Source organism: Dipteris shenzhenensis, chromosome 19, assembly GCF_047967505.1.
Source record: "Dipteris shenzhenensis isolate YYH24624 ecotype China chromosome 19, Dip_SZ_1.0, whole genome shotgun sequence".
Classification (NCBI taxonomy): Eukaryota; Viridiplantae; Streptophyta; class Polypodiopsida; order Gleicheniales; family Dipteridaceae; genus Dipteris; species Dipteris shenzhenensis.
The window spans coordinates 34,189,114-34,203,245 of record NC_141614.1 but is presented as its reverse complement, the minus strand read 5'-3'; the positions used below and the strand labels follow the sequence as shown (position 1 = coordinate 34,203,245).

The following is a 14,132-nucleotide window of genomic DNA, read 5'->3' as shown; positions in this document are numbered from 1 at the left end:
TTCACTATTAATAGTTTGTAGTTTGTGATCCCATTTGCAAATACTGCCTAGTTGGGAGGTTCTTCTCGTGAGCTACTCATTGTGAATAGCTTGCCAGTTGCACATGTTATTTGCTTTCCTTTTAGTATTGTTGTGGTTGTGCTCTACCATTCAATTTCTTGTTCTTATACATATGCTCACCCTTGTAAATGCAACGTACAGTCCAAACCAACCCCATGAGGTTACTTCGATTGTAAACATTCTGATCCATGAAAATGTACGTACAAAAGTTATGTGATACATTGCATCCCTATTTGTCGTGCATTCACACATATTCCCGATCTAAATATTAACAAAATCAATTTCTGTACTTAATGACTTCAAGCTCGCATATGCGTAGTCATGGACTTCACTCGAGAGCCGGGATATGAAGCTATCCTAGGTAGGCCCTTCTTGCGAATGTCCAGACTTGTGACTCTTCATGACATAAGACATAAAATCTTTGTCCTTCTCAATGGATTCCACAATTGACTGACTCGTACAATGTCAAATGGAATAAAGAATTCAGCAATAAAAAACCAAACAAAACCACCTTGCTCTCTTGTTTGATATGTCTCTACCCTACATACACCTACAACATGATGTTTAAGATGCTCCGAAGTAATGCCATTTACAATGAACTTCGAAATGTTACATCAGACAACAATGCACTGTCTACTCTTCAGAATTCCGCTTACTACCCTCCCTTGGTCTTCAGTTGCCTTCAGACATTGCATCAACTTTTCCATCATTCTTTTTTTGTCCTTCTATATGATGGCCACTCGCTTACTGAAGCAATGGAATTGAACAGCTTGAACCATGAACAAAAAAGGGTATTGTTAATAAATGAGTCAGCTAATCCCCCCACAATTATTCCACTCACATCGAAACCGGGGAAAAGACCATACAACATTTGGACAAGAGATGAAGAGTCACATTTAATACATCTTCTACAACAAAATGTGGATTTAACGGCAAAAAGTATTGCTAACCTTTACAAAGAAAACAACCATGGAAGCAACCACACTATCGAGGCAACATGTAATAAAATTAACAAACTAAAAGCTGCAACCTACCACTCTAGCAATGCAAATGGAACAAAATGAAACCTAGAAACCAAACAAGAATTGCGACGAGCCTAATCAAATCACCCTGTGATGAGAGAGAGAGAGAGAGAGAGAGAGAGATTCTAGGGCATTCATTGGGCTAGTCCGGAATAGAAAGAAGAGAAAAACAGGGAGAAAATGACGGAGATCACATGGTCCCAACCAATCACAAAAAAAGCAATGAAAATTTAAGGAACAAGTTGAACCACGTTCTAGTGGCATGCCGTGAAGGGATTCTCAATAGGAAAGAGGAAAAGAAGGAGAAAAAGTTGGAACGACATTAGGTGGCTAAGAAAAAGGGGGCCCAAAATAGAAACAAGAGAAAAAGGGGGGGGGGGAAGTGGAGTCTCAACGAATCACAAAAAGCTAGACATATTTTAAAAATTAGTGAATTTTAGCTTCTTATGGCCAAAAACGTCTACCTTAAGGCAGGCCAAAAATGAATTTTCTCTTTCGCAATGGAGGACGCCTTTACTAAGCCTTCCATAGAGGGCAGGCCGAAAAGTTGTGAGCAAGCTTGTTCAGCTCGGTCCAAGGGGACCGGCTCTAAAGGTTAAACATTCTAGTTCTGTACCCGTGCTTTGCACGGGCATTAAATGTGTGAGGGAATTTAGGCTGTTAATTTTAAAATCGGAGGGGGGCATACCACTTGGAGGGCCTCACCTTGCAAGGAAGATGGTGCCATTGTGTGCCACATGGCACCCTTCTCTATTAGAGTTAGAGATATAGAAATAGAGAAGAGAAGAGAAGACCTTGTTTGGCTTCTAACTGGCGATCAAGGACACGTGTCCCAGCGTTGGAATAATGCTGCCGACCGCACGATACTCGAGGTTGACAGTAGTACAATCCTCCCCGACCAGCTGCATTCCCCTCATCTCTTAGCACCTCTGGCTCTCAATTATCATTCCCCGACCATCCTTAGGATGTCTTCTAGTTATGTTCCCAACGCAGCCCTAAACGCGGGCTGGGGCACCACATGCGTTCATAGCTATACGAGTATACGAAAATGCATTTATATGAGTACTAGTGCAAAATAGAGCACTGCTCTACCAACGTAGGCACTACTCCTATCGCATGCATTCGTGTCTGCACTCAGGTTTTCTTGAAATGTTAATAAATTTCCAGCGATAATGGTAGATTCAAACACAAAGACAAAAAAGTCGGATGCCCTGACCCATGCTTACGAATATATAGACACAGAACTTTCAGTTTTCATGATAACTTGACTTGCTAGTATCAGGTAGATCTTACAACTGACCAGACAATATAATGCTCATATATCATATTTTACTGTTATATATCCAGAATGTGGATTTTATCTTTTTAAAGCATGAGATAGATATAAAAATCCGATCCAAAGGTGTACCAACACCTGCAGCGAACATCTGCCAAGGTATGGCACCAATACAACTCTGTTCGCTGAACTCTAGGGTGAGCTCTGCATGCTCTTCCCTCCTGCACCCACATGTACTCTCCTACAGCCTGCAGGTATGTACCCCATAAAACCTGATACTGGCTGAGGGCTTCTGCAAGACTGAACTGAGGATTCCCTCCCAAGGGGGGCCTTTTATTGGGCTAGGGAGCCTCCTGTCTGGCCGACCCAGTGAGTCTGGCCAACCCAGTCAGTCTGCCGACTATTTGCACATCCCTTCGACTGCCCACTGTAGTGTGTAAGTATGCCAACTAAGGTAGCCTCTGCTGCCTATAAATGGACCTGTATACAGGCGCATCCTCTGCCTTCCTGCAGCTGACTAGTTCCTGACTGTTGCCAACCTGTCAGGTCCATTCCAGGATCTGTAATGACCCTGCGAAGTAGGAGTTGCTGGCTCTGTACCAGCTCCTCTTTTCTCTTGATGGGCCCGTGATTGGGCATCTTTCAGCCCACAGCCAATTCACAGCCCTAAATGCAAGACTGTAGGGAGGTTTCGTGGTCCATGTGGCTGCCCCAAGAGGACACACGATTGTTACCCATGGGGCAGCCTCTCTCCCCCCTTACATGTGCTCATGTGGCATGGTGTCAAGACCCGTTGCACTCCTCATTTGGGGCTCACAGGTTGGGCATTGACCCTACATGTCCAACACCCCTCTCAATGGCACATTGTGTTCCAACATCCACTTTGTTGAAGAACCACTCCATCAGATCCCATGCCATCATCTGTCCACGAACCTGCACCTCTTGTATCTCCAGATCCTGCTCCGCATTATAGAAGAACATATGGATCCATTGTGGAACACTAGTACAATCATTGGTGCAGGAATCTACAAGGTAGCTGGGCACCAACAGGTCCATCCAGTCGCTCTGTGAGAAACTAGGAGCTAATCAGTCCGTGCAAAATATCAAGTATCCTGGGTCTGTTTCAACCTGATCATCCTCCAGCAGCACCCTTGGAACCTATAAAGTATGAACCTTGTGGCTGCTCTAGATAGCTTTCCACCGTTTCTGGAAGCTCTGGAACTGCTCCCAGCTTCCTTCGGCACAAAGCTGTAGCTTGCCGTGGTACCCTGTAAACCCTCTTTCTCCCTATTCAACAACATGCCAATGATCCTTCTTGGAGGATCCTCCTTGTCCAATGCATTTGTCAGTATCTCGATGTTTATAGAGGCCAAGACATTACATCTTCAGACGACATGTAGGTGGCCCTGACTGCCTCTGCCTTGAGACTTCCCCCTCCGTATGTTTGGAAGGCTTTCACCCTCCACCTAGACAAATGTGCTAAGACAACATGCTTTGGAAATCCATATTAATGCATAGAGGCATACCTTAGTCCATTGTTTTTCTTGCCCTTGGAGCAAGTCATGTATCTCCCTGGAGCACCTACTAGAACTGCCTCTTTTTGAATCTCTAGATATTCACGAGTGCGTTCCACCACTCCACATTCCTTTAAACCTTGGTTCATTACAGCCTTGTTTTCAGCATGATCTGAGCAACATGTATTGTCCACCACCTCCACAAAAGGCTCTCGATCCTTTGGCCACCTCTCTACATCGGACATGCATACAGTCATACCAGGATCAATAGTCATAACAGGATCAATGACACCAATCTTGGGACTATTATGTGTAACCACCAAGAACAACCCACCCCTTACCAAACTAGCTGTATTTGACTCAGACTCTTCTTTCTTGGGCTTCTCCTTTTTCTACTGATCCGCCCTCTGCTTCCTGCAATCTCACACAAGATATCCAGGCTGGTCATAGTAATAGTATTTTCTCTTTTTCTTACAGTTATTGTAGTCGCCATTCCCTGAAGAATCGCTCTTATTTTACTTACCTTTACTGGGTTTGCCTTAGCTTCCCTTGAGAAGCGGCCTTCCTTGCGATGATGAGACTGGCAGAGCTACACTGAAATGCCTTTATAGCTGAATGAACAGTCACGCTTGCAAACACACCGAGAGGAAACACAATCCCAAGATGAACTCAAAACAACATAAACTAGAAAAACACTGAGAAATACCATATACTGATAGCCACCAATAACTGTAGAAAATGCAAAGATGAAATGTGTAGAGATCATAATCTCCAAGCAACCATGAACTCGTAGATAGAACCTTGCTTGTCAAACTGACCGATTGGATGCCAAGAGCTTTGAATGGAACCTTGGGCCTTGTTTCTAATGTTTTGTCCTCCTTGTATTCTGCCTCACAGCTTGGGAGTAAGATTTGTTGAATAGAAACTTGTAGCCTCTAAAGGAAATCAATCATACTCGGCCCATACAGTGACTTCATGAGATTTTGCATGCAGTCTCGTGCCTATCCCATGACTGATTATCTTTGCAATAGCCTGCTTGGTATCCGCCTTGAAACAACACACGAACTGGAATTATATTCCCCTGTAGCCTGCGATAACCTTGGCCTTATGCAGCTGACCAAGGCATTCCTTCCAACCCAAAGCCTTGATGTGTATGACCCGAGCAGCTTCGCAAAAACTCTCCACAGCCCGTGAGCAAAACTGTCAACTCCTTTAGGACTATAGTTGCGCAAGAAGAAGGCTCCCTGTGAACTAAGACGTAGATACCAAATGGGCTGCTATAAACGACCATGAGCTCTACAAACCTCCATGGACTCCAGCAAAGGAAGAGTTGGTGCGCAACAGACCCGCGCACCCCTTTTGATCACATAACCAAGTTCGTTGGACCTGCGCCCGTGTAGTCTTCTGTCCTGAGTAGATCAATTACGAACCCGCCTAATCATCACTCGGGCTGTTAAAAATCACGTAGAACTGTGCCCACGATCGAATATGGCATCCCAGTAAGGTTGATGGCGCGGCCAGGAGCTTTACGACCTCCTCAATATATCCACGCACACAACTGATTTACAGCCCGCAGCCACAAGTTCCAGAACTGCTACTTTTTGGAAAATCACGATCAGCTGCTTTCTCCGTGCTTTGTGAGAATTCAAAATCTGCTCTAGATCTGGACCCGCAAGCTATATCAACCGACCCAGAACCTTTGGAATGGCAAAACAGCAACTGGCGATCAGTCTCCTCCCCAGAATAATGGCGCAATACCTCCTCTTTTATGACTTCTGAATTTGACAACGCTACCTCAGAAGGCCTCCAACCTTAGATGATACTGTAAGAAAAAACTTCCACGAACTACTGCAGCACTAAATCAGCGGTTGCAAGCAGTTACGAGCCCTTCGAACGTCCATGAACTCCTGCTTGACCATGCACAGTGCTAGAAGACGAGCCTACACTGGAACCATGAGTTCTCGCCACCAAGAGTCGTCAAAAAATCCTTGGCCTGCTACAACAGCCAAGTGATTCTTGTATTCATGAACAGGCTGCTATCGTTCTTGAATTATGACTATAACAGTTCATCTCACACGACCTTTAAAAGAACTCAGCATGAAGCAGATCCACTGTATTCACTTGACAGATATGCTGCCTACGAACTTCAAAAATCCATCATAAACCTTTTCTATCAAATCGGCCACCCACACTATAGATGGCGCAACCCAAACTTCACTGAATCAAGCCAAAATTCCTCTACAACGAGCAATAACTCATGAAACCATCCACATAAATGGTGGTGCCCTCATCAAGAACTGAAAATGAGCCCAAACTCATGAAATCTCTGATCAACCGCTCTCTTCGACCCAAGATGAGCAAGAGGATGGATTGAACTGAGATGACCGCCTCTACTTATGGATGATCAACTGGAAGCTGGTCTTCACTTCTTTCACTTCTCGTCCCCTGCTTTCCATGCAAAAGTCTAGTTGTAGATCAGTGTTTTTTACATCAGCAATAGGGACCATCCCTTTTTTCCTTTTCCTTGTGGCCCACTCTTTTCGTCTGTGGTTGTGCAAAGTGCTCTTACCTGTAGTCTTTTTAGGAAAGTACTAGTCCTTCTTTAGTGCCCTAGTGACCACTCCCTCCATCCATTCCATGTGCCAGTGCAAGATCCAAGGCCCTCATCCAAGCTCCATGGGTCATCCAATCATCAATTTGGCCGCAAAGTTCTTGTCATCATCTCTTGCAATCAGGGTTCTCCATACAAGCGCATAATTATTTCCAAAATATATGTTCAATACAAACATCATCCCCAAAAAAATAGAGAGGGCCAATGTCATGATATTTTCTAGCTACTATCTTCTACCCTATCCATGCTAGCTACATGTGCGCCTATCAGTGCTACTGCCTTCTACACGTGAGTGCTCTTATATGTGATTTATTATCTGATACAAAAAGATACCAGTCGCACAAAAAAAGCCCATCAGCAGAAGCGATAATTGCCTGCTTGCCACCATTAGTATCGTGCTACTTCACTCTACCTTCTTCTTGGAGCAGCAGGGGACAGACCTCTTGAGGCCTCAACCTTTCTCTAGTCGTCAATGCGGTAACTAGTCCATTGAAGCTGTGTGGAAGCTTGCTGAGGAACAGCATGGCAAGTTGATTGCTGTCAACCTTTTGGCCCACCGCCGGAAGTCGATCCTTGAGAATCTTCACCTTGACCAGATGGTCAGTGATAGATCAATGTCATCATGAATAGCTAATTCTGGAAAGTAACTGTCGCACCACATCGCTGGTCTCGTACAGATCCTTCACAGTCTTCCAATCCTCATTTCCAGTACCTGCCAAGTGAATCTGCAGTCATCCCAATAGTCATCGACAGTGCCTTAGCATTTCTGATCACCAAGTCTTTGACCTCATTTGGATCTGCCTTCATTACTACTATGTCCGTCCCGTCTTTAAGATCCTCAGGCTTGATCTCGACACCCTCAATAATCTTCCAGAGCTCTCTCATCAGCATGTGACTATAGCTTTATCTTCCAGATTGTGTAATTGTTCCCATCCAGCATCCCTCTCTCTCTCTCTCTCACACACACACACATACACACACACACTTTTTTGTTTTGGGTGAAAATTTTGATACTTTATATTAACAGTTTGGCTATCCCAAAAAACGAGATATGCCAAATTACATCAACAGAAAATCTCACTATATGACAAGTATACATCATGTTCTATATAATAAGTTTGCAGACAATCAAAGAGAGATTGCTGCAAAGAGTGCCTAAAGAAAGAGAAAGTGGAAAATGTAGGATCACCAAAGAGACTATGATTTCTATCCTTCCATAGAGTCCATAGTGCCCAGTTACGAACCCAAGTGAAAAACAAATCAAACTCCTGTCTTGGTGGAGAGAGATGTACAAAATGGAGAGTTAGTCTACCGACCGACCAGACAAGGGCTGATTGGCTTACCTGCATATCTGTTCCACAGACTGCCAACTGCAGTCTGTAAGTCTGCTCATGGCTGACCAAGGCAGCCTCTGTTGCCTATAAACAGGCCCTGCATACAGGTGCCTTTGCTGGCTCCTCTGCCCATGTAACGAAAATGTAGGATCACCAAAGACTCTATGATTTCTATCCTTCCATAGAGTCCATAGTGCCCAGTAACGAACCCAAGTGAAAAACAAATCAAACTCCTGTCTTGGTGGAGAGAGATGTACAAAATGGAGAGTTAGTCTACCGACCGACCAGACAAGGGCCGATTGGCTTACCTGCACATCTGTTCCACAGACTGCCAACTGCAGTCTGTAAGTCTGCTCATGGCTGACCAAGGCAGCCTCTGTTGCCTATAAACAGGCCCTGCATACAGGTGCCTTTGCTGGCTCCTCTGCCCATGTGTAGCCAACCAGTTCCAGGCTGTTGCCAACCTGTCACTTCATTCCAGGACCTGTAAGGGCCCTGCCAAGTAGATGCCCCTTGCTGGCTCTGCACCAGCTCCTCTGCCCTCTTGATGGGCCCACGGCTAGGCACCTTTCAGCCCCACAGCCAGCCCTAATGATGGGCATATTCACCGTTTTAATGCAGGACTGTAGGACAGCCAGCTGTGGTTGGTTGTGGCCCATGTGGCTGTCCTAGGAAGACGTACCCTTGCTGTCCATGTGGCAACCTCTCACTCCCCCTACATGTGCCCACGTGGCGCAGTCTACACGCAACATCCTATAGGTGTCAAGCCCCATTGCGCTCCTCATTTGTGTGGGGCATTGACCCTAGATTTCCAACACTAGAGACCCAACTAATTGCTACAAGGCCCCCCTAATGCAGGGACTAGGTCAGCATATATGGGGCCAGCCTAGCAAGGATCATCCCCTTCAAAATTTGGTTGGCCAGGTTTGCTGGTCGGCCAACTCAAAAGGTAGTCCCTCTTGTGTGTGGGGGGGGATAGAGGTCCCCTAAGAATTTTGTATAACAGAGCATCATTGACTCACTTTCCTCATCCATCTACAGAAGTCTCAAATAGGTACACGGATGAGACGGCATACCAGCCACCATACGAGCCTTTGTCTATAGTTGCCTTGCATAATTTGTGCAGCCATCTAGGGTTGCAGGTAAGTTCTGTAGTTGGCTAGCATGTTTTGTACTTGAACATTCCACAAGTTGTGAAGCATGTTGTACATTTTGGTTTGTATAACTTGCTAAGTATTGTTCCAGATATGAGCGTGTTCTATTATCTTTACTTTTGCACACCTGTGGAGTGAGCTCCAACTTCCGAGAGTAGCATGGACCCTAGAAACCCAAAAATACTGCTCTAAGGGTAGTGAGTAAATGCTCAGATAATGCTAATTGTCCATTGGTGTTTGAAATGGCACACTTCAATAAGAGCACGTGATCTGTGGACGTTGCATGGCTATGCATATCTCACATTTTTGTACTCCATGGTTTGCAAAGAACATCATCTCAAATAGGTATCCCTCGTGTGCTACTTGAGCTCCTGCGAGCACTCCCTCCCTCCTTCGCCATAGCCTACCTCCCTACCCCCCTCGGCCACCTCACCCGCGAGCTCGCCTCACCCTCCCTCACTGCGCCTTCGCCCTCCCCTCGCCTCGCCTTGCGCTTCCCCCACCTCGCCTTCGCCCTTGCTTCGGCCGCCTCACCCGCCTAGACCGCCCTCACCTCGCCCGCCTAGCCCGCCCTCACCTAACCCGCCCTCGCCTCGTCCTCCCTCGCCTAGCCCGCCCTCGCCTCACCCGCCCTTGCCTAGCCCGCCTCGCCTCACCCGCCTAGCCCGCCCTCGCCTGCCTCACCCCGCCCGCCCCACCGCCCCGCCTTGCCCGCCTCACCGTGCCCGCCTCGCCGCCCAGCTCTCCCGCCCCGCCTCGCCACCTCACCGTGCCCGCCTCACCCGCCTCGCCCTGCCCTCATCTCGTCCACCTCACCGTGCTCGCCTCACCCCTCCAACCTCGCCGCCGCCCCTTCCTCCACCCCGCCACACCCCTACTCTCGCCTCGACCCTCCGCCTCCGCCTCCGCCCCCGTTCCCCGCCCGCCCTCGCTCTCGCCCCACTCTCGCCTCGCTTGCCGACTCCTCATCCAAACCCAGGCTCCACCCTCGTCTATCCCCTCCCCCCTTTTTGGTGGCAGCCTCTTCCTCATCGGAGTTCTCGCAGTTTGTCTTGGCGGTATGGCGGCTCCCTGCCCGGAACCGGAGGCCCAGCCGTACCCCCCCTCTCCATAAGCCTACCGCGTGATCTTGACAGAGCAACAATCTTCCCGGGTACAACAGGTTGCCAATGACTTTGCCCACACCTCAGTCTATGGCAGAGTCATTGGACATTCCCCCTCCAGACTAGCCATGGCTGCAATCCACGCTTATGCTAGAGGATAGTCACATTGAGGAGGTGGCCCTTATGGGAAGGGGCATCTTCTGGCTCAAACTATCCACAGCGAAAGCTGCGAGCAACTTGATTGCTGGTTCCCCCACATCGGTGGATGGCAAGATCATCATGATAGTTCCTTGGTACCGAGGGCGGGTTTAGCGCAGCGGACTTTGATGCTCGTTTCCGCATACCTCGCCATCCAGTGATGCTAGTATTTCCAGGCCTTGCTGCTGAGTTGCGGCCGATAGTCAGGGACCTGGGCTCCCACTTTGGCTGGGTGATGCATGACACTTTCGTCGACGCGGTTACTGCGGCAGGTGCTCCCAGAGTCCGTGTGGCTGTGGCTGACCCTGCGTCCCTCCCTGCAGTGATTGAGATCGTGACAGATGCTGGCAGCATTACTCAGAGCATGGTAGTTACAGGACAGCCAGGCCAGTGCCTGAGGTGTCACGGCTTTGGGCACCTGGCTGCTACTTGTCCACACTTCTCTAGTTCCTCTCGGCCCCCCCCCCCTCTCAGCCCCCTCCCCCTCCCCCCGGGCAGCCACGTCAGGAAGAGCAGAGGCAGCCGCTGTTCCAGAAGTGGCTGGCGGCTGGACCGAGGTCAAAAGGAAAAGAGGAAAGAATAAGAAGACGTCTGACAAAGGCAAGGAAACAGAGGTTACCCTACCTGGAGCAGCGTCTCAGAGACCTGACAGACAGCCGCCCCAGGGTCCTGGGAGAGCTTCTTCGTCGTCTATAGCCCGCCCTCCGCAGCCTCAGGTTCCCCCCTTTTCCGATCCCCAGCTCCCTTCCACTCTGCTCCAGTCCCTACCCCAGCCGCAGCCTTCTCTTCCCGACCTGCAGCATCAGCCCCCGCCTCTTCCTCTTCAGCCCCAGTCCCAGCTCCAGCCCCATCCCCCCTCCCCCGCCTCTCTCAGTTCTCCTGCAATGTCAGCTGCACCGGTGGTTCCTCAACCGCGGGCAGCCCCCACTCCCCCTCCTCCGCCCCCCTGCTAGCCGCTTCCGTGGAGTCTGAGTTGCCTACCCCTCAGCCTCCTTCCCCTTCCCCACCCCAGGCAGGCCATCCCGAGTCTGCACCACCCTTGGAGCAGTCTTCCCTGTCTGCTAGCCCGACCCCCTCAGTTGCAGACTCTGGCGGGCCTCAGCTCCAAGAGAGAGAGCTTCCTCGCGACTTCTACAGATCTGGTCCTTGGGATTACTTGGATGTGGCCGACCTCGGGACCTTCCCTGCTTCCCTCGACATCAGTATCTTCCTGCTCCGTAAAGGGGCGGATGGGAAGATCGCAGCCTTGGCCCTGAGGGATGGCCCCAGCTTTGCTTTCACCTTTCTCAGCGACGGCACCGAGACCTGGACAGACGACTCGGTTTGGGAGGCTCTCAGAGAGCAAACGCACGCTCAGATTTGCTCTTGGATAGGCCCGTCGTGTGGACAGCTTCTCGAGACTCAGTGGTCCGAGGGTGACGTGCGCCTGCGGTGGCGATGCGCCGCCAAGCATTTCAGATTGATTGTGATCCTCAGACCCCCTCTGTCGTGGCCCCTACCCCAGGATGTCAGAGCCTGGACTCCCCAGAAACTTCGCGCCTTCTATGGGATGACCACTTCAGAGATCTCGAGTTGGCTCGAGAAAGCGTTTGTCCATGGCACCAAAGGCCTCACGCCTTTGCTAAAAGTTCTGAAGAATGGGCAGGATGACCCCGCCTCCCCCTCCAAACCCTCACAAAAGCGTTAGTGCCTTCACTCCGAAACTTCAGCCTCTTCATCGACCTCAGCCGCGAGCAGACAGTTGTTTGCAGCCTACCAATCTTCATCATGAGCTTACACCTTGTCTCCAAGAACGTGAACGGGTTTCATTCTTCTGGCACCCGTGGTCCTAGGAAGCTCATCTTGAGACAGGAACTTCAGCCAGCAGTGATTGGTCGCTTGGATATACTCTTGCTCCAGGAGCATAAGCTTTCAGTGGCTCACTCCCGTAGCTGCGGGAAGATCCTCCCTGGACGCTCTCACACTTATTGGGAGCCTTCGATCGGAGCACAGGGGAGAAGTGGCGGTGTTTGTACTTCCGTGTGCGAGCCGTTTGCCCAGGGAGTTTTTGGTCATGGTACGTTGATCCCAGGCCGAGCACTTTGGGTTGGCCTAGAGTTGGAGGGCTCCAAAATAGGAGTCCTCAACATCTACGCACCCACAGACCTCCGATGCAGAGCCACTTTCTGGAGGACACTCACAGAGATTCTCCCAGACATGGATTCCTGGATTGTTGGAGGTGACTTCAACAATCTGGAGGCTTTGGAGGACCAGCAGGGCCGAGGACCAGAGTTTACAGGTATAGCTCAGGCAGAGCAGTCCCCTTGGGACTCCTTTATCTTCGCGATTGATGAAGATGACACTTCGATATGTTCAAACTACGTAGTCTATGTGATGAAGATGATGCTCCTTTTTACAGTGAAGCTTCACCAGACTCTGTAAATAGATGCTACGTTCTGCAACATGAAGGTTGTAAAAGCTTCAGAAGTAGGAACAATACATAGCCTGTATAAAGGATAAGGAGACCTGGAGGCTGAAATTGGAATATTTTGCACCATGTACTGGTTGCAAAAATTTGGCAAAACTTGTATATGGAATCACAGTGAGTCAAGAACTTGAAACAGAAACTTAATGCAATGAGTATATACTATTAGGAATGTGTGTGCTTTATTTACGTAGATTGTGTTCAAGACTACAACCTTCATTGGCTTTGTACCTTTATACAGTTTAGGCTTGCGACTGCTATTATGTAATGTCTTATTTCTTTTGACAGGGCAAATGAATAGGAATAGTACTGGTTTGACATTCGAAAGTTTACTTGTTGCATGATTTGTCTGTCTCAGGTCATCCAGCTCATTGACATCCCAGAAGAGGGTTAAGGAAGACAGAAGTCATGGGTGACGATGTTAGGTTTGGCATCCTGGGATGTGCTAATATTGCTAGGAAATTGTCAAGGGTGATTCTAATGACACCAGGTGTTTGTTTGTCTGCTATTGGGAGTTGATCTTTAGAAAAGGCACAAGGTTTTGCCAGGGCCAATGATTTCCCTCCTGAAGCAAAGGTTTATGGAAGTTACCAGAGTGTGCTGGACGATGAAGCTGTCGATGCAGTTTACATTCCTCTTCCTACAGCTCTTCATCTAGAGTGGGTGCTAAAAGCTGCAGAAAGAAAGAAACATGTGCTACTAGAGAAGCCTCCTGCAATAAAAACAGAGGATCTTGGGAAAATGATTTTGGCTTGCAAAAAGCATGGTGTACAATTGATGGATGGTACAATGTGGATACATCATCCCCGAGCTGCCAGAATGAAATAAATTTTGAACAATCATGATTTGTTTGGAGAGCTTGTAGCTGTAAGTTTTTCCAAAATTGGTATCGCAGGATTATGCATTGAAACAGTTATCTTGCTGAATCTTTACATTGTTAATTGAATTCGAATTTCTATTGCAAGCACACCCTTTTGCCTTTTGGGCAACCTATGTATGCACAAGGCATATATTTGTTTAGTGCACCGACACGTGGCATTTCATTGACACCTTCAATTATGTGCATTTGTATTTTCAATTGAGATTACAATTGTCTGCACAAGTGCAGAAACCTTGAAGGCTTAATTGAATAGTATTCTACAGTAATTACTTTTCAATGTCTGACCTATTGTCTATTCAAATAGTGAGTGTAATTTCTCATATGGTGTTTTTTTTTTGTATAACCCCCGTTTTGCAATGTCAAATGACATCCTCAATGAATACCCCTTTCCCCAAGTTTAGCAGAGACCAATGTGGTATTGTATCAGCCTATTTCCAAACCCAATAGCTTCTATCATGTGAGAATGGAGATTTGAGCTTTCCTCGTATGTGTTATGAGACTTTATTGGGATCATGG

General features: G+C 48.1%; 1 pseudogene across 1 annotated transcript in view; it reads left to right on the top strand.

The window, feature by feature from the left end:
• Nucleotides 1-1,906: 1,906 nt before the first annotated feature.
• LOC147890378 (putative oxidoreductase At4g09670) overlaps nt 1,907-14,132 on the top strand; it is a 47,719-nt pseudogene continuing 35,493 nt past the window's right edge. The window contains exons 1-2 of the transcript XR_015542766.1: nt 1,907-1,954; nt 13,095-13,603. The product of XR_015542766.1 is annotated as a putative oxidoreductase At4g09670 (transcript). The remainder of the gene's footprint in view (nt 1,955-13,094; nt 13,604-14,132) is intronic.